The sequence below is a fragment of the Kogia breviceps genome, chromosome 11 (genome assembly GCF_026419965.1).
Source record: "Kogia breviceps isolate mKogBre1 chromosome 11, mKogBre1 haplotype 1, whole genome shotgun sequence".
NCBI lineage: Eukaryota > Metazoa > Chordata > Mammalia > Artiodactyla > Physeteridae > Kogia > Kogia breviceps.
Genome location: NC_081320.1, coordinates 23,306,307 through 23,326,208, shown reverse-complemented (window position 1 = coordinate 23,326,208; position 19,902 = coordinate 23,306,307). Strand labels below are relative to the sequence as shown.

Genomic DNA, 19,902 nt, shown 5'->3' with positions numbered 1-19,902 from the left:
CCAGGAGCTCCGAGGTATGGGAAACAATCGTAAAAGTAGTGTAGAACCACAATATCCCAGAGCATCCTTTATACCAGCCCCCCTCTATCATATCACCAATCAATCAGTGGTCATCAGCCTGTACAGGAACTTGGCGGTGACAGAAAACCCAGCACTCTCTAGACAGATCTAGGCACTGCTAGTTGCTACAGCAGTCTATAGCAAACTCAGAATCTGACTCCCTGCCACGCATCAGTCCCAGTCTGCCTTCTGGAACGGTACACCCCACGGCACACCTCTCATCTGGCACATTTCCCAAACACATGAGGACAATTCTGTTCTTCCTAAACTTCTCTGCTCCCACGTCACCCTCCTAAATCACTCCTTCTTGTGTTTAGGACTTTCAGGAGCCCCCAGGGTTTTCTCATCCCAAGGACGTGACAGGCATTGGCACCAAGGTGCCTGCTACAGACTCTGGGGAAAGGGCAGGGCCACACAACAGCCTGGCAAATGTGCCTGACTACCTGAAGTGAGAGTACCTGTGACAACCCTAGCCTCCCTCTCTTCAGTCCTCAGCCTCTATCCAAGGTTCCTCCAGAGCACACTACTGACATTTGGGGCCAGATAATTCTTTTGGGGGTGGTGGGGAGGGCTGTCCTGTGCCTTGTACGATATGTAGTAGCATCCTGGCCTCTACCCACTAGATGCCTGCAGCACCCACCCCCCTTTCCGGACATGACACAGAAAAATGTCTCCATCCACTGTCAAACGTCCTGGGGGAAGGATGAGGGCAAAATCACCCTCACTCAAGAGCCACTGCTCTATCCAACGACTCTGATCACCCACAAGTACTCAAAACTCTCCCCTCTGCTGGCTTAGAGGTAACTCTCCAGGAAGCCTATGGTCTATCAAAATGCTATTTGAAATTTAATAGTATTTATCTCTATTATGGTACCTCAAGAAAGTAAAAGCCTTTCTCCAGATGTTAACAACCTCCCGGGTGGTTAATCCGCCCTTCCCTTGTCTTCTACCCCAGGCAATGGAAATTACAGAAATGATCTGACACCCATTTTCGGCATCCGCTCCAGAAGTACCAGTAGCGTAAGGCTTTTTGGCAACCCGAACAACTGAATTCAAGTAGAATATTCTGCCTGACCATGGCTCTGTGAGACAAGCCACAAACCTCTAGCAGGACCCTCCTCAATGCTATTTACGGCATTGAGGTAGCTGACCGCAAAGCCGGTGGAGGTGAACTAGCCAAGAAAGCAGTGGGTTCAGGATGAGAAGTTGGAAAGGGTGACAAGGGAGGGGAGAATGAACCACAGCTGAAAAGAAAGGGGAAAAGTATCAAGCGATGAGTTCTCCTGACCGAAGAGAACATAGGCTGAAGGCCATCAGCTTGCCCTCGGGGCCCTCAGCTCTCTGGGGAGCTCTAAGGGAAGGGTGAGCCTGGATCTACGACTCCGGACTCCTGGTCTCGGCCCCCCAGGCCTGACCATTCACTCAGACTCTCAATAAATACTTGTATTCAAAGACCTTACACGGGGACCTCATCTGGGAAAAAAAACATCGCCGCACCCTCATAAGTTACAGGGGGGAGACCCGACCTGGCCAAGCCGTGACAGGAGCCGTGAGGGTGACAAAAGAGCATTGCAGGGATCGGACATCGGATCGCCACAAGCCCTCCGCCCTCCTGGCTCCTAATGCCAGGGCCCCATCGCCGCGAATCGTCGGACCCCGGTCCTGCCTCCATCGCGCACCCTGCCCCAAGGTTGGCCAGGGCCTGGAGTCACCATCCCCTGCCCGGACCTACCGACCTCGCCGCCGCTGCTGAGCTCTACAGATCCTGCTCCTTCCACACACTTCGCCAATTCCGCGGGCCTTACTGAGCCGCGCCAACCGCCAACCGCCAACCGCCAACCGCCAACCGCCGACGGCCGCCCGCCCGCCGCCCGCGAGACCTTGGCGCGCCCGTGACGTCACTGCCGTGCGCCTCTCTCGCAGCAAGGGGAACAGGGTCCCGGCACGGCGGCGGCGGCGGCGGCGGCGGCGGGGGCGGCGGCTGTTGTCGCTCGCGGCTCGGTTGCTTCTGGCGCTTCGCCGGGACCTGACGGTCCGCGGTCCCAACAAGCCCCTTCCTTGCCCGTGGTGCGCATCCCGCGGGCGCTCCAGCGGCGGCACCGAGAGCGGCACAGCGGGCGGCGGAGCCCCCCGCGCCCGGTGCCGGCCGGCTGGTGCGACCTAGGCCGCTGCTGTCGTCAGCGCGGCGACCGGAGTTGGACCAGCCGGCACGCCTCACGCCGGGCCCTTGTCAGCACGCGCCGCTCGCTTCGCGCGGCTGGAGGGATCTGCGCGCCCATGAGGACCATTTCTCAACACGTAGAAAACAAAAGCCTTGATCTTCCCTCCTAAGCCTTGTCCTCCGTCTCCAATTATGTATTCAACAGACACTTACTGAGCCCCTAAGATACGCCAAACACTGGTGGACACCATAGAAAAAATGATGAGGCAGGAGGGAAAGGTTCAGGAGAACAGAGGGTCACGGAAAGGGAACTTACAGATTATGTGTGAAATTAAAACCGTGTATGGTGCTATGAAGGAGCAGTTACGTAAGGCTGTGGGAGTCTATGTCGGCAGGGAAGAGACTGTTGGGGGATGAGTAGTAGGGCCTCCCTTAAGAAATCATCTCTGGGCAGTTCCCTGGTGGCGCAGTGGTTCAGAATCCGCCTGCCAGCACTATTTACGATAGCCAGGACAGGGAAGCAACCGAAGTGTCCACCGACAGACGAATAGGTAAAGAGATGCGGCACGTATGTACGTACAATGGACCATTACTCAGCCATAGAAGAAATGAAACTGAGCTGTTTGTAATGAGGTGGATAGGCCTAGGGTCTGTCACACAGAGTGAAGGAAGTCAGAAAGAGAAAAACAAATACCGTATGCTAACACATATATATGGAAGCTGAAAAAAAAATAAATAAAAGCAGTGTTCTCTTAAAGGCAGCCGCCTTTGGTCTATGCAGTTCCATAGGAGGAGGCAGTGAAAATGGCCATGGCGGCATAGGACTGTCAAATCTACGCATCAGAACTGGAGGTGTAATGTCACTCGACAGAACCCATAATCAGTTCAGTACTGCAGAATGAACCACAAGGTCATCAAAGAGGAAGGATAACTCAAGTGTCCATGTGTGACAGATGCTCAGGGCTGTGCACTGCACATGGCAAATTCATAGTGACAAATCAACATCAGGCTAAAAGATTCCTCCTGGTTCGAAGTTCACAGGTCAGAAATTTCAGTTAAATGGCATAGACTAATGGACTTCCTAGTTAGGCTAAAACCAAAGAGACTTTATCTTTGTCTCAAATACCATTGAGCTTCTGCTATGTTCTTCGAGCAAATTCTGTACTGGATTCAGGGAACAAAAATGTGCCTAGTTTCACTCTTCTAGGAGTGGGCTATTAGCTTGCTTTTGAGATTGTTTTTAAATTTGGGGGATAGTGCTGTAAAATCAAATTGTATCTTAGTAACTCTTTAGAGTCTTTAAAAGCATGGTTCATGAGAGACTTGATAAACTGACAAAACAGCCGAGGCCCTGAGAGACCCACACCCGTGTCAGTGACCGAAGTCCAAGCTACAGATACTGAAGGAGCCCTCAGTCCCATTCAGGCAATGAAAGCCCTGTCACTGAGAACGAACCAAATGTACATTTGGGAGGATGGTTTATGGACATTTAGGACTTTTGATTTTTAACGCGCAGTAACAAGGACACTTGATTTCAAACTTGGGCTTTAATACTTTGGAACCTTAATTCATAAGAGCATTTAATGTGTGCCCTTTTAATTTCTCTGTGAAGAATTTGATACTGGCAAAGGTATACTTTGAAATTTGCAACATTTCTATGATTTCTGAATTGTATTATTGGATGCTTTTATGTATTTAATCTTAGTTTGTCATTTAACCTCATCAGATGCCTCTGGTTAGCTGTGATGTGGATGGCTGGTAGAACAAAAAGTTGTTTCTGGTCATCGGATATGAGTAGCCTTGGATTTAATTTAAATTAATGCAATTTCTCACCCATATCAGAGACTTCTGGGATGAAACTCGAAGTCGTCCACCAGCAGTTTCAGGAGGCCACTCAACTGAGTAGCCCCATAAAAGTGTGAGCAGGACTGTCCTGGTAAAGGTCTATTTTTCCTGAAGGGAGAGCCATATTCCGTTAATTACAGGCTTAAAGGCACAGTTGAGTGGGTTAAGAGATTGAAAAAAAACAGGGCACCATTAGTGACAATTTCCCTTCCCGTTCCTAATGGTACCACCATGTGAAGGGAATTTGATTAGTATGACTTTTAACCTCCCTGCTCTTGTATTCACTGGCACTGGCTAGGTGAGGTGACCTAGTTGACGGGCAAAGTTGGGGAGAATAACTGGCCATGCTTTGCTAAGCTCTTCTTTCCTTCACCTTGGGAGTGAGTCTGGTGATAGAGAGACAAAAGTTCTCTGCTCCACTGTGGACATGCCCCTCTCACATGGGTTTGCCTGCAACCAACTTGCTGCAACCAAGTGGGTAAGTTTGGATAATTCTAGAATTCAGTTGGCAGACTCACTTGGCTATGTCGTGAAGCCCCATTTTCCAACATGGACTCTAACAGTCAAAAGTGACATAATGTGTGGGCTCCAGTGCAAAATGAAAATATAGTACCTCTTGTTGAAACTGCAAAGAAAAAGTGTTGTTGAAAGTATTTGCACTGGGGTGCATAGTGTCCTCCCCACATTCATGTTCACCTGGAACCTGTGAATGTGCCCAAGTAAATTCTTTTTTCAGATAGAATCGAGATAAGATGACATCATACTAGATTAGGGTGAGCCCTTAATGGGTTCTGTGGGTTGTTCTCTCTTCTCTTTTTCATATGTGTCATCTTTTTCGCAGAAGTGTTTGGCTAATATTGGGAAGTAAAACGCGGAAGCAAGGATATGATCGGATTCCTTGGACATTCTTGTTTCTTAAAAAACAACTGCTTTCTTTCTGTGTTAGAAGTAAGTTCAGATTCAAATGGAAAGCATGGCCTCTCGGAGCTGTTAACACCTTCACTTAGTCTTGGATGTGACCAGTAGCACAGAATTCTGGTGGAACTCAGTAAGACTCCAAATGGGTACCAGATAAGCATGTCATGGAAAGCACACCATAAGCAGGGTGAAAACTAGATGTGAATACGGCAGCAGGAATTGTGGTAGACACACATATTGCACATGTCTCCTCTGCACATGGGTATATTTTATTGTCCCATAAATTTTACTTACAAAACCTAAGTTCAAAGATAAAATCATTAAGAATTTCAAGACAGCAATAGCAGAGCATGAAACCAAGCAAGCGTGGGCCCTTCTGAGCATGGTTCATCCCGGACTTGGTAAACTGCTAAAACAGCCAAGGCTGTGAGATACCCACAGCATGTCAGTGACAGGAGTCCATGCTACAGATATTGAAGGAGCCGTCAATGCCACTCAAGCCCTGAAAGCCCTGTCACTGAGAATGAACCAAAATATAAATTTAGGAGAATAATTTATGGACACCTAGGACTTTGGATTTTTAACCCACAATAACAAGAAAACTTCATTTCAAAAGAAAGTGTGAGGTTTTCAAGTTTGCTTTGGTTATTGAGGGTCCTTCGTGATTACATATAAATTTTGAAGCCGTTTCTTCTGTTTCTACAAAAATAGGACATTTTGATAGGCATTGCGTTAAATCTGTAGATAGCTTTATGTACGTGGACATTTTAACAATAGTTCATGAACATGGATGTCTTTCCATTTATTTATGTCTTCCTTAATTTCTGTCAATAATGCTGTAGTTTTCAGTGTACAAGTCTTTCATGTCTTTGGTTAAGCTTACTCCTAAGTATTTTATTCTTTTTGATGGTATTGTAAAGGAATTGTTCTCCTAATTTCTTTTTCGGATTGTTCATTGTTAATGTACAGAAATGCAAGTGATGTGTGTATGTTGATTTCATATTCTGCAAACAAACTTTGCTAAGTTGGTTTATTCTAACAGATTTTTTGTTCTAATAAATTTTTTTGTGAAATATTTAGCATTTTCTACATCTTTTTCAATAGTTTCCCTTTCAGCCTAAGTGTATCCTTAAATCTAGGGGACATTTTGACCTCCATCTTAGGCTTTCATCTTATCTCTCAACTTATTCAGAGTCTTAGTTAGTTAGTGTTCTCCTTATTGTTTGCCACTTTGGAGAATCCAACAAAATGTTCTACTCAAGGTGAGACCCCTTTTCTCTTCCACCTCTGAACCTGAATATCACTTATTACTTACTTCATTCTCTTAGAACTTAGCATTCGAAGTTTAACTGGTGATCTTTCTTAAAGGAGGTCAATATGCTCACCGAATTCAAGACCTCTGGTGAGTTGTGTCAAGTGTGTAGGAATCATATTAACTTGTTGGCTGTTAGCCCCCCTGGAAACGTTTCTAAAGTGGCATTTAAGCTTGATATTCAGGTTTATTGGACACCGCATTAAAGAGTTTAACAGAATAAGAGTAGGCTGGTCTTTCCTAAAGCTGAGTTTATCCAAGGGTGACCTTGTAGCCACCTGCATCAGGCTCATCCTCGTTGAGTCATTGAGTGCCCTCAACCCCCCTAAACTGTCAATTCCTTATAGACAAGAATTATGTTTTATAGCTCTTGTTCCCCTTCCCTATACCTAAACATGCCTGGAATAGAAGGTGCCTCTACAAACAGGTGTTGCTTTATTTTAAACTACATTAAGTACATGTATATGTTCATTTCCCTCTGGGAAAGGAGGCTACATTCCACAGGATTCAAATATCAAGCCTTTAAACTTCCTTGAACCCATAGATATATAAGTAGTTGCATAACTATCCTCCCTCTATACAACTCTAAGATGATCATATCAAAGTATGGTCATTAATTGTTTTTAATTACAAACGGATAATAAGCAAAGTGAAAGGAACTTCTTCCACCAAAGTAAAGGCCAAAGTTCAAAAAGTCAAATTAATATGGGATTTGTTACTATTCTAAATAGTAAAGAACACTGACTAGAAATATCACAGTGCTGGTTGCTATTATCATCTTTTCATTTTCCATTACAGTTGTTTATATTATCTTCATGGGATTTCACTGAAGTTATCAAGGTTTCTTAATAGTCAAATTAAAAAACAAAATCCCTTGAAATGCCAATGCGAAGAAAAATGAGTCAGAACATGAAAAAATATTTTAGACAAGTTGACAACATATATTCTTTGCTCATTTCTCTTTTTGAGAGAGGTTCTATCTTATTCACACCCACATGTACAATAGACTGAATAAAATACAACCCCATCACTCAATGGTGATAAAAAAAGGAAAGACAAGCTGGTTCCAGAAAATTCCTCTATTTATTCGTAGTATCCTGTTGCATCTGGCGAAAAAAGAGCACTTTGAAATATTCTCTAAAGTTTTGTATTTTATTTTATAATAATTTGCTTATTTATCTCAATGTAAATATTAAAAACGCAAGAGAAATATTTGAACATTTGGCATTTGACTATTCCTATCTATTTCCTTAATGTTTCCTTTGCGTCCTATGATGATCTTTTGGGATAGGCAGCACATACCACTCTCATACTCCCCAGACTCTACAGCCCCATACACATGCAAAATAGCTTGTGGGGATGGGCATAACATACACTTGGTTGAGGCAGGGAGGCTGTAGAGTACATCGTTTTTACACCTCAACATTTTAAGTGTTTTTGGAAAGTAACCCTAGTTTGAGTGCAAGTTCCATCGATTTATCAAATGCATTTCAGTTATACCTAGGTATGTCCAGTAAAATGGTAAGGCTATATTACTGGGAGACTACTTACATGAGCAAGTGAAAAGACATCAATGAAAGAATATATTATGACCACGAGTCAGATATAATAAGTCAATCAAATAGAATGTAGATCCCAGGAATATATCTACACATATTAGGACAACTGGTTTTTCAACAGAGCTGCAAAGCCAATTTTGAGGAGAGAGGATAGTCTTCTTGACAAATGGTGCTGGAAGCATATAGCACACGGGTATTGTGCCTCGATAGCCATGTGCAAAAGTATGACCTTTGATTCCTACTTCACACCATATAAAGAATTAACTAAATGTAGATTAAAACATAAATCTCTAAAACTTGGACAGGGCTTCCCTGGTGGCACAGTGGTTGAGAGTCCGCCTGCCGATGCAGGGGACACGGGATCGTGGCCCGGTCCGGGAGGATCCCACATGGCTCGGAGCGGCTGTGCCCGTGAGCCATGGCCGCTGAGCCTGCGTGTCCGGAGCCTGTGCTCCGCAATGGGAGAGGCCACAACAGTGAGAGGCCCGCTAGCGCCAAAACAAACAAAAAAATAAAACCAATAAACTTGGACAGAATCTTTTTGACCTTGGGTTAAGCAAAGATTTCCTAGAGATGACACCAAAAACAAGATCCATAAAAGAAAAAAAGTGACAAATTGGGTTTCATCTTTGGAAGCCATTATTAATAAAAGAAAAGCCACAGGTTGGAAGAAAATATTTACAAATTATATACCTGAAAAGACTTGTGTCTCTAACACGTATATAACTCTCAAAACTCAGTAATTAGAAAAATTTTTTAAAATTAACAATATGGGTAAAAATATTTAAGAGATTCCACCAAGGAGGTGTACGGATGCAAATAAGCACATGAAGTTGCTCAACGTAATCACTTATTAGCTAAATGAAAATGAAAGCCCCAGGAGATACCACTACACAACTATTGAATGGCTCAAATTAGAAAAGTCCAACCACACCAAGTATTGGTGAGGCAGCGTAGGAACTGGAAGTCTTTTACACTGCTAGTGGGAAGGAAAATGGTACAGTCACTTCAGTCAACGGTTTGGTTGTTTCTTTATAAGTTGAACATACACCTACCGTATGATCCAGTCTTTCTGCACCTAGATATTTATGCAAGAAAAATTAAAGCATCTGTTCATACAAAGACTTGTACATGGATCATCATAGCATCTTTATTTTTAATAGACAGAATTGTAACAACCTCGAGCACCCATCAACAGGCTAATGAATAAACAGACTGTGGTATACTCATACAGTGAAACACTCCTCAGCAAAGCAAAGAGATAAAGTATTTATACCAAAAAAAATATGAATTACTCTCAAAATAATTACATTGTGTGAAAGAAGCTAGATAAGAGTCCTCACTGTGTGAATCCATTTATATAAATTTCTAGAAAAATGCAAACACATCTCTAACGATAGAAAGCATACCAGTGGTCACTTGGGGAGGTGGAGGGGTGGAATGTGAGGGAAAAAAGGGGCTTTATGAATGAGGCATAAGAACACTTGCAAGTGATGGATATGTTCCTTTTCTTGATTGTGTTGGCAGGTCCATGGGTATATGCATATTTCAGAACTTAAATTGTGTTCTTTAAGTATGTGCAGTGTACTGTGTGTGCGTTATATTTAACAGAGCCATTTAAAAAAGGTTAAGAAGAGACATTTGTCTCAACAAATAAATGTAGGAAAGAACAGAAAAGTCAAGTATAGTATGATCTCTGTCAGTTGAATTTTCCTATAGTCTTATTTCCCTCAAAAAATATATCCCAGTTCTTAAGAGATGGGACTCTTAATAAAAGGTAAAAAATAAAAATAAAAAAGAAAGAAAAGAAACCCGGCAAAGCCATCAGCAGGGTGAGCTCCAGCTACTTTTCAATTGTGAGACACTTACGTGCACGGTGCAGACATGCTAGGATGTTTGTGCTTCCTGCCCAATATTTTATAGAGGATATGAAGCACCCCTGTTAAATGCCTGCAAGTGATGGCCAGAGTGGAGCTTGGAGAATGATGGCTGTGATCTTTAATACGGTTGTGCCTTTGTAAAGACTCTCACTCAGAATTTCCAGGGTAATTTTGGAGTCAACTTTTTTTTTGTTTTTTGGATGATATATATGTCTAACTCACCTCAAGAATATATCCACGTAGACTAGAAGTTAGGGACCAGCTGGTGTAAATTTGCGTGGTTATCTCCTGACCTAACCTTTTAGCTTCTTTTTGTTCCTTGATTGTAGTTAAACTTCATCTTGCCTCAGAGCCTTTGTGTTTGCTGTTCCCACGTTTTAGGAATATTGTTTCCAGAAAAATTTTCCATAAATGATTCCTTTCTATTCTTTGGCACTCATCTCTTAAAGATATTTTTTCCTTGATTGTCCTACTAGCCTAACTTAGTCCCAGTTTATCAGATTACCTTACTTCTTTCACAGAATAATAATAAAATCAAATATTATCTTTGGTGTCTCTGTATTTAGAGGAACTTCTTTCCAAAGAACTCAAGCCCCACGGTGACAGAGGTTGTTACCTTTCTTATCCCTTATTACGGGTCTTAGGACTGTGTCTGGCATGTAGTAATCACTCGAGGTCTGTTGACTGTGTAAAGAATATGTGAGTAGATGAACAGATTTGGAGTTATTTGAGGTCGCTCTTAATGATGGCTGCTGTTGGTGATTAAATTAAAATTGTAGGTTTTAGAGTTGGAAGTGATCTTGCTGAGTCTCACAGCTATGGCAAAACTCTCCCTACTGTAGCATCCCTGACAGATGATCAAGTGTGAGCTTGAATAACTGTATATGGAAGACCCTAACCAAGGCAACATCCTAGCTTTCTTCAAGCAGATCACAACTTTCCATGGGAGTTTGCTCCCTATTATTCAGCTGTAATTAGGAGAAACCGGTTTGATTTACCCAAAATCATCTTCTCTCAGTCTCCTTGTTCTAGTTCCTAGAGAATAGACAGGGCAGAGTTTCCTCTAAATTACATCTTTTGGGTTTACATTGCTGCTTGTAACAAAATAAGCACCATGCTATGGCAAAATTCCCCTTGATTGTCTGCCACTTGTTGCTACATTCCTTGTTAGTGTTTAGAAATAATTTGTCTTAATGTTCCACATTATAATTGATGCAGTACAGAAATAAAAGAGATCTCAGCGTTATGTCAGAAGCAATCAGACAGATATTTTAACTTAACCTTTTAATGTATTTAATGCTGACACTGTGAGGAATTGAGCAGTATAGTCACCGCGTTATTGCCATTGCTGAAAAAATGTATTTATGGTGAAGTTTATGGTCACTTTGAAAGCATTAGCTGATGGGGGAATTGTCAGCTACATCTTAGAGCTCTGAACATGTCTCAAAAAGTTGTGATACGAAACACCTCTACCTTTTCTTGTATTTCTGTTATGTTCAACTATTTCACAAAAAGCGTTCTTCATATTCCTGAAATAATGATGGGCTTAGTTGAGATTCTTTTGGGTCCTAAGGGACCAACATGTGTGCATACTAGTGTCGAGTTACACAGAGCCTGGATGTTTGACTCCAGACTGAAAGCCCCATGGAGTCATTTTTTCACATCTGTTCACCAATGTGTATGAATGGGAGAAAAACAAAGTTCTGGTTTGTTCGATCAAGGGGAGCCACACTCCTTTTGCTTTTGCTGCAACAAACAAGTAAAGGGGTGTAAAATATCTGAAAAGAGCCTCCTAGGGTTTGGTAGCGCGCTTAAGTGGGATGTAGAGAATATACAACAAAAAGAAAAGCAAGTGAGTGCTGCTGGCAAGCATTTTCAAGGACAGCTAACAAAATAATAATAGTAGTAACAACAATAGTAAGATTGATTCTAAAAGACTTAAGAGTGGCATGGATTCCTAACCACTCTACATGTATTAACTCCACGCCACAGCTCTGTAAAATGGGTGAGGTTATTAAGCCCTTGTTTTTCAAAGAGGAAGTGAAACACAAAGAAGTAACACTCCTGAAGTCCCACCACTAATAAATTTTGGAGCTGGGGGAAAAAGATCCTGGCAAATTAATTTCAGAGTTAGTGCTCTTCTCTTAACCAGTAGGTTATGTCCCACAGGTAATATTTGCACATTTTGAAATCACTTTACAAATACTGTTTTTACCCCTAAAGTACACAGGGAATACCCAGGGAAATTGGCATTATAATTATTTTTATATCCTTGTCAATAATCTGTTAACTTTTGGCAGTTCAGTATCCTTCCCCAACTTCTTTTTTTTTTCTTCTTTCTTTTTTTTGCGGTACGCGGATCTCTCACTATTGTGACCTCTCCCATTGTGGAGCACAGGCTCCGGACGTGCAGGCTCATGGGCCCAGCCGCTCCGCGGCATGTGGGATCTTCCTGGACCGGGGCACGAACCCGTGTCCCCTGCATCGGCAGGCGGACTCTCAACCACTGCGCCACCAGGGAATCCCCTTCCCCGATTTCTTAAAAATTCAGCCTACAATCCAAAAACATAAGGGCTAGTGAAAATAAATGTCTTGTAAATCCAGTTCAAGAGAGCAACTAAAAAACTAAGGCTCCCAAGGATGTAAAAGAGAAAAAGCAAAAGAAAAAGACAAGAAGCCCAAACCCTATGATTAAGCTCCACTTTGTTAGGTAAAGGGGCATTTAATTAATGCTTCTTTTTTTTTTTTTTTTTTTTTTTTTTTTTTTGCGGTATGCGGGCCTCTCACTGCTGTGGCCTCTCCCGTTGCGGAGCACAGGCTCCGGATGCGCAGGCCTAGCGGCCATGGCTCACGGGCTTACTTGCTCCGCGGCATGTGGGATCTTCCCGGACCAGGGCACGAACCCGTGTCCCCTGCATCGGCAGGCGGATTATTAATGCTTCTTTAATACCTTGTGCACAGAGGCATGGCTCTACAGAAGCCAAGGATTCTCCCTTTCATCACTGATTCATGGTATGCTTCTGGAAGGGTCACTTCCTTCTTTGAGCCTCAAAGCTTTTCATCAGTACAGTGAGGGAAATGGAACAAGGTTAGCTCTCACAAGCCAGCTCTCATGTTCTCTCAGGTTACCTGTGAGTCTAGGTAAGTGCCGAATGCCTGTAACATGACAGATTATTTTTTTTCTTAACCATTTCTCTTCTGATTTTTACATAATTTCTAATACATAGTAGAATAGTAGAAAAGAAAAAATACCACACTGAAAAGTAACTGATACACTAACTTTCCATTCTCATTTCACTGCCAATTCAGCCAAAAGCCTCTATAGAATTCTGATGCAGACCATGAAAACACACGGTAAGTGTTCCAAAGTCTTTTCCATATTTGGTAGTCCTGTGATTTCCAGTGGCAGAACTATTTTGGACTGTCATCTGAAAGTCTATCAAAAAGAAATTAAAGGGCTTCCCTGGTGGCGCAGGGGTTGATAGTCCGCCTACCAATGCAGGGGACACGGGTTCGTGCCCTGGTCCGGGAAGATCCCACATGCCGCTGAGCGGCTCGGCCCGTGAGCCATGGCCACTGAGCCTGCGCGTCCGGAGCCTGTGCTCCGCAACGGGAGAGGCCACAACAGTGAGAGACCCGCGTACCAAAAAAAAAAAAAAAAAAAAAAAAAAAAGCAGAAAGAAATTAAGTAATAGGAATTCATATCAATGGTATTGGAGAAAGAAATCCTTGAACTTATCTTACTGCGTAAACCTTCATCCATGTACAAAATCAACAAGAACCGTTAAACTTTAAAGGCAACAAACATATTCCCATGAATAGAAGGGACAACATAACACAAATAATATACAATGCTAACATTATGTACATACACATATGTACAAGTGGTCTTGAAATATATTCCCAGATATTAATTGGATTAAAGTTTGGGGCAATAAAGCATTTTTTCTCATAGAGAACATTATTCTTTAAGGCACATATGGACACACATATCTGCCTTGCTGGCCTCTCACAGATTCAGCTGATTCCAGTCATGTCCCTAGTTCATTTCCCCATATATTTATTCTGGGATTAGTGATTTTTGAACAGGCGTTCATCTCTTTAGAAAGACCTGTGCCATGACCACAGAGTACTCAGATTTCTTTTTGGCATTTGGTGGCATATGATGGGGAAAGTGACGAGTTGTATGACAGGAGAGGTACAAGGTGAACCTTAGAGTAAGTAAGACTTTATGCATAGTTCTTAATCCCAAGAGGAAAAGAGAAGGATAGCAGCGAAAGTCATTGGAATAAAGGACCTCTCAGATGAATCAGCATTAGGATAATTCATTGGTTACTGACTGTCCAGTTGGTTTAGGTTATAAAGGATTCCTGAGTGACTGCATCACTTTATGAAAGGATCTACCTAACTATAGCTTTCTTTTGCTGGAATTAGTTTAGATGGCAATAATATGCATAGAGAATGGCAATTGTGAATTCATGTCTTCCCCAAATTGAAGACACTCATTAAGGTACAAGTTTCCCCAAGACTGCAAATGATTTATCCATACTATACTAACTGAGACTGTGTCTTACCATTCTTGTTTGTTAAAGGACATAACAAGGCTAACTTAGAGTAATAGCAGGATACTTAGAAAATACTTTCAGGTTAAGTTTTGTAAACAAAGTTCAGTATTTACCCACCAAAAGCAAATCAGCTCATTTAGTATTGCAGGAAATGCCCTCATACTTTTTCATTGCCACTAAAGTAATTTAGAACACCTGTTGGATATATTCCCTCCTCGAATGCCACTTGTACACTTACTCCTAATAGGACCTGTTATTTTAAATGCAAACTCATATTAGAAGGCTCAGAATTGATACTCAGTATTTTTAGTGATCACATGGTTTAGGGTTCTCAGATTTGGGCTCAGACTTGCATTTCAAGCATTGCAATCTGGGCTTGTTAAATGATTTCCTTGCAACCAGGAAAAATTGCTTATCTGAATCTAAAGTCCAATTAAAGAAATGTGATAGTGGTGATAATAGTTGATGAAGCAGACTAGGATAGCAGCTAGGGCAATTATGGACAAATTACATTTAACCTCTCTGTGCCTCAGTGTCTTCCTCTGAAACTGAGTTTCTTCATCAATGGTGATAAATACTGGTACCAATCTGACAGAGTTATTGTAAGAAATGAAGGAGTTCATAAATTTCCTAAAGGCTTAATGTTTGGCTTGTCGTTACTAAATTCTGGTAATTATTAGTAAAACAATATCCCTCTATTATTTATTATATCAAAATAATAATGATAAGAGCCTGTTATTTTAGTAGTTCTATTTCTTGGTCATTTAGTTTAGACTAACTCATAGTGTTTAAATGTGAAACCAAGAAGAAAAGCAGTTTTATTTTGTTTTTTTTAACCTGGTCAAGGAACCCAAATCACCTAATTCAGAAATGTTTCTAACTTGGCATCTTCTTTGAATCTGTCACAGCCAGAGAAAGTTTATTGTCTCAGAAAGTGACGGTCTAGTATTTGTGTAGCATAAAAAAGAAGATACATGATAGATAAGATATATACCCCTTATCATAGTCACGCCACATATAGTGCAACACTATTCCAGCTGGGTTCAAACATTGTGATCCAGAGCCTGCCATTCATTGCCTATTATCAGGAGCAGGAAAGCATGAGAATCGTATGTGTTTGCCCTTAAGCTGGTCTACAACACAGATACTGTCAATCAGCGTCTGATAGTACCTTCCCCGTGGACAACCTTCTGTGCTCTTTTGAGCATGCTCAGATGGAGTCTACCATCAGTGTGGTGGGAGTTCACTTCGCTTCAAGTGTGTCCAGATTCAAGGGTGAAATTAACAAATACTAACCAAATTTGTGGCTGTCCAAACTAGGAAAATAGTTAAAGAATCAGGACAGGAAGAATCAGGCAAATGTACTGAGAGAGAAATGATAAATATGCCATTTTAGTTACAGGTAATTTATGAGGGTTTGATATTCATTGGAAATTAAGATACTTACTTTAAGTTAATAAAAGGTTTTCAGTCTGCATTTCTGGGAACCTAAATTAAAGCATCACACAATATTTTCAAAAACAGGAAAGCCATTTCATTTGACTAAAAACTTAGTTTTAAGATGGCAGAAAGTATCTTGATAATTTTCTTTTAAGAAAGAAAGAAAAACAAGCCATTAAAGAGAAATTCTTATGAGAACTAAAACACGTTATATACATCTGACCTGGTATCCCTTCCATTCTGGAGACCCTTTTTTTTTTTTTTTTTTTTTTTTTGCGATACTTGGGTCTCTCACTGCTGTGGTCTCTCCCGTTACGGAGCACAGGCTCCGGACGCGCAGGCTCAGCGGCCATGGCTCACGGGCCCGGCCGCTCCGCGGCATGTGGGATCTTCCCGGACCAGGGCACGAACCCGTGTCCTCTACATCGGCAGGCGGATTCTCAACCACTGCGCCACCAGGGAAGCCCTGGAGACCCTTTTTGATAACTACTTTTATCACAGAATGATCTGAAGTAAAATAAATGGAAATTAGAGTAATTATTTCCCAATGAGTGGCTATTTCCATTTAAAACCAAAAGCCAACGAATTGTTGCTTTTCCCATAAAATTAAATATGAAATCTATATTATGTAATTATACACTTATTTCCCCCTTTGTGTATTCTCATTTCTTCCTCAAAAACCTAAGATGCCATCTTGCAGACTGCCCCCAGTGGCTATTATTTTGGCAGCAGCAAGGGTCAACTTTAACCATTTTGCATCTAAAGTGGCTTTGGATACCTCCGGATAGAAAGTACAGTCTGAGCACTGTCCAGACACTTAGATACCTAAAGGGTATCTAAGATAGCAAACCAAAGTCCTGATATTCCCTCAAAAGCTGCTCCTCCCATCAGCTCCCTTCTTCTAAGTGATACCACCCAGTTGCACACATAATCATCAACGACTTGTCTCCTTGTTACTATTTCCTTTGTATCTCACATCTAATCTATCTACAAGTATTGTTAGTTACACCCTCAAAACACAACCTGAATTCAACCACTTTTCTCTTGCTCCAAACTTCCAACCTAAGCTAAGCCATAAACATCTCTTATTTGGACCACTGTGATAGTCTCCTAACTGGTCTCCCTGTTTCTCTTCTTTATCCCCCACAAATCTATTCTCTATACCAGGTCACCTTATTCAGATACTATTTGGATCATGCCTTTTTCCACTTCAAAATCCTCTACTCATTTAGAATAATCCACATCTTTACTCTGGCCTTCAAGACTTTACAAGATCAGACCCCTGGCTAGCACCTTGACCTCATGTCATACCACACTCTTCTTCACTCAGTACTCTAGCCATGTTGGCCTCCTTGCTTTTCCTTAAATACTCCACCCACCTACATGCCTGCATACTCATTGCCTCCTTGTCCTGGAATGTGCTTACCCCAGATCTTCCATGGCTTGCTCCTCTCTTCATTCAGGTCTCCATTCAAATGCCACTGCTCCAGTGAAGCTGTCCCCTAACAAACCTATACAATGGAGTCCTACCTGCCCCCCCACTCTCCTTACATTATTTTTGCACTTCCTACTATCTAAAATTATATTATTTATCTGTTTACTCATTTCTATCTGAACTCCTTCACTAGAATGTAAGTTCCATGAGGGAAAGACTTTTGTCTGTCTGGTTCCCTGCTTTATCTCTAGTGCCTGACCCGTATCTGGCACACAGAAGGTATTAAAAAAATTACTTGTGAAACTGACAAATGGATAAAGTACTCCTTAAAAGAATTCACAGGTTGCGCAAGAAGGAAATAATGCTCTCGGTAGAAGCAGGCTTAGTATCTAGGTTCACCTCCATTCAGAGTAGAGATAAGAACAATTTACAAGTATAATTCACTTTAATTAGTACATTATCTGCTAAAAAAATAAGGGAAGTGCAACATTAGAAAAGTACAGTTGACTCTTGAACAACATGGGTTTGAACTTCGCGGGTCCATTTACACATGGATATTTTTCAATAAATATGTACTATCGTCCTACACGATCCAAGTTTGGTTGAATCCACAGATGCGGAACCACTGACTATAAACTTATACTGAGATTTTCAACTGTGCAGGGGTCGCCACCCCTGACCCCCAAGTTGTTCAAGGGTGAACTGTATACGATGAGGAAAGTTAAACACATTAATTTTTAAAAACTGTCAATATGTGAACAAATTCTTTTTGTTTTGCTATGTGTTAATCAATTAAAAAAAGGAAAGTGACCACATACCAACAAGTTGATTTTTTCTTATATCCAGTTGGTTTCAAGGGCCTTTAGTAAAGCTTTTGCTCCTTCACTGGTGAGGCCACACTGCTGCAGGTCAAGTGCTTTCAATGAAAGACAAAAGGTCACTTGCTAACTCTATACAGATTTACCATATAGACAACTCTCATTTTCTCACATGTGGAAGAGTCCTCCACAAGACCAACCATGGCAGCTTTGTAATTTTGCGTATGGAAAAAAACAGAAACGTATACGCACACACATAATGCATAATCCAATTTAAAAACCTCTTCTTGGAATGCTCATTGCAGCTCTATTTACAATAGCCAGGACATGGAAGCAACCTAAGTGTCCCTCGACAAATGAATGGGTAAAGTAGTTGTGGCCCATATATACAATGGAATATTACTCAGCCATAAAAAGAAACGAAATGGAGTTATTTGTAGTCAGGTGGATGGACCTAGAGTCTGTCATACAGAGTGAAGTAAGTCAGAAAGAGAAAAAGAAATACCGTATGCTAATAGATATATATGGAATTAAAAAATGGTTATGAAGGACCTAGGGGCAGGATAGGAATAAAGACGCAGGTGTAGAGAATGGACTTGAGGACATGGGGAGGGGAAGGGTAAGCTGGGACAAAGTGAGAGACTGGCATGGACATATATACATTCCCAAATGTTAAACAGATAGCTAGTGGGAAGCAGCTGCACAGCACAAGGAGCTCAGCTCAGTGCTTTGTGACCACCTAGAGGGGTGGGATAGGGAGGCTGGGAGGGAAATGCAAGAGGGAGGAGATATGAGGATATATGTAAATGTATAGCTGATTCACTATGTTACAAAGCAGAAACTAACACACCATTGTAAAGAAATTATACTCTAATAAAGAAAAAAACCCAAGAAAACCAAACCAAAAAAACCCTCTTTTTGGATGGGCAATGATAACCCTACATTTTGTACCAATAAATCATCCAACATATTTTACAATTACAGAACTGAAGAATAAGTGTATATAAACTGTGAGCAAACAACATCAAAAAATAAATCTCAGTTCATAATTAGCACGGGGGGCAGTGGCATGTAAACCTCACAGGCAAAAACTGGTGGAGCTGAGAAATGCACTGCATTCTTTTGATCATGATTGTGAGCTTCAAATCACACTTGAAACTAGTTAAAAGGGGAAAATGAAAGAGAAGAAATGTAATAACTGTTAGTTCTAGAGCAAAAAAGACAAGTCTAAGACGATACAAATAATAACAAATTCAAAGCATGTGTGAATACACAATACATACTAATAGCCTATCATGAAAGTATGATGGTCAAGAACTCTCTCAGTAAAAGGTCAGACAAAAACTAGAACAAATGATCATGAATTCTAGTAGTTCTGGGGCGGAACAACCTACTCATTTAAACAAAAGAGATCATCACAAAAGCACAGGTATGAAAAAATATTACATGAAAGGGAACTATCATGAGTCACTTTTTTAAGTGTTGTGTGGCGCATCACATTAAAATAACTGGGGTCTTTCAACACCCCATGACATACAGATATAGCAAGTCACACATATGGATCTGGCAGGATAGGATACAACCGTTACAAACTCTCACTACAGAAGAATGGACAAAGGGTATAATTAACTAGCCAAATTAATACAAACAGCCAGTAAACCACCAGTAAATCAAATGAATACAAAATAAAACAAAATGTGGTTATTCTCCTGTCAGATTAAGCCAAGCCTTCAAGATGTGTATACCTTTTTGATCCAACAACTCTCTAAGAATTTAACCAAAGGAAATAGAGTTATAGCTAAGGATACATATCAGAGTACTATTTGGAACTGAAAAACTGGACATAGCTTATATACAAGAATGGATAAGCTATGTGCACTGTGGCATATTCATATAATGCAACACTGAA

At 41.3% G+C, this 19,902-nt stretch overlaps 1 pseudogene; it reads right to left on the bottom strand.

The window, feature by feature from the left end:
* Window positions 1-19,902, bottom strand: part of LOC131765780 (uncharacterized) — an 84,110-nt pseudogene that overhangs the window by 54,573 nt on the left and 9,635 nt on the right.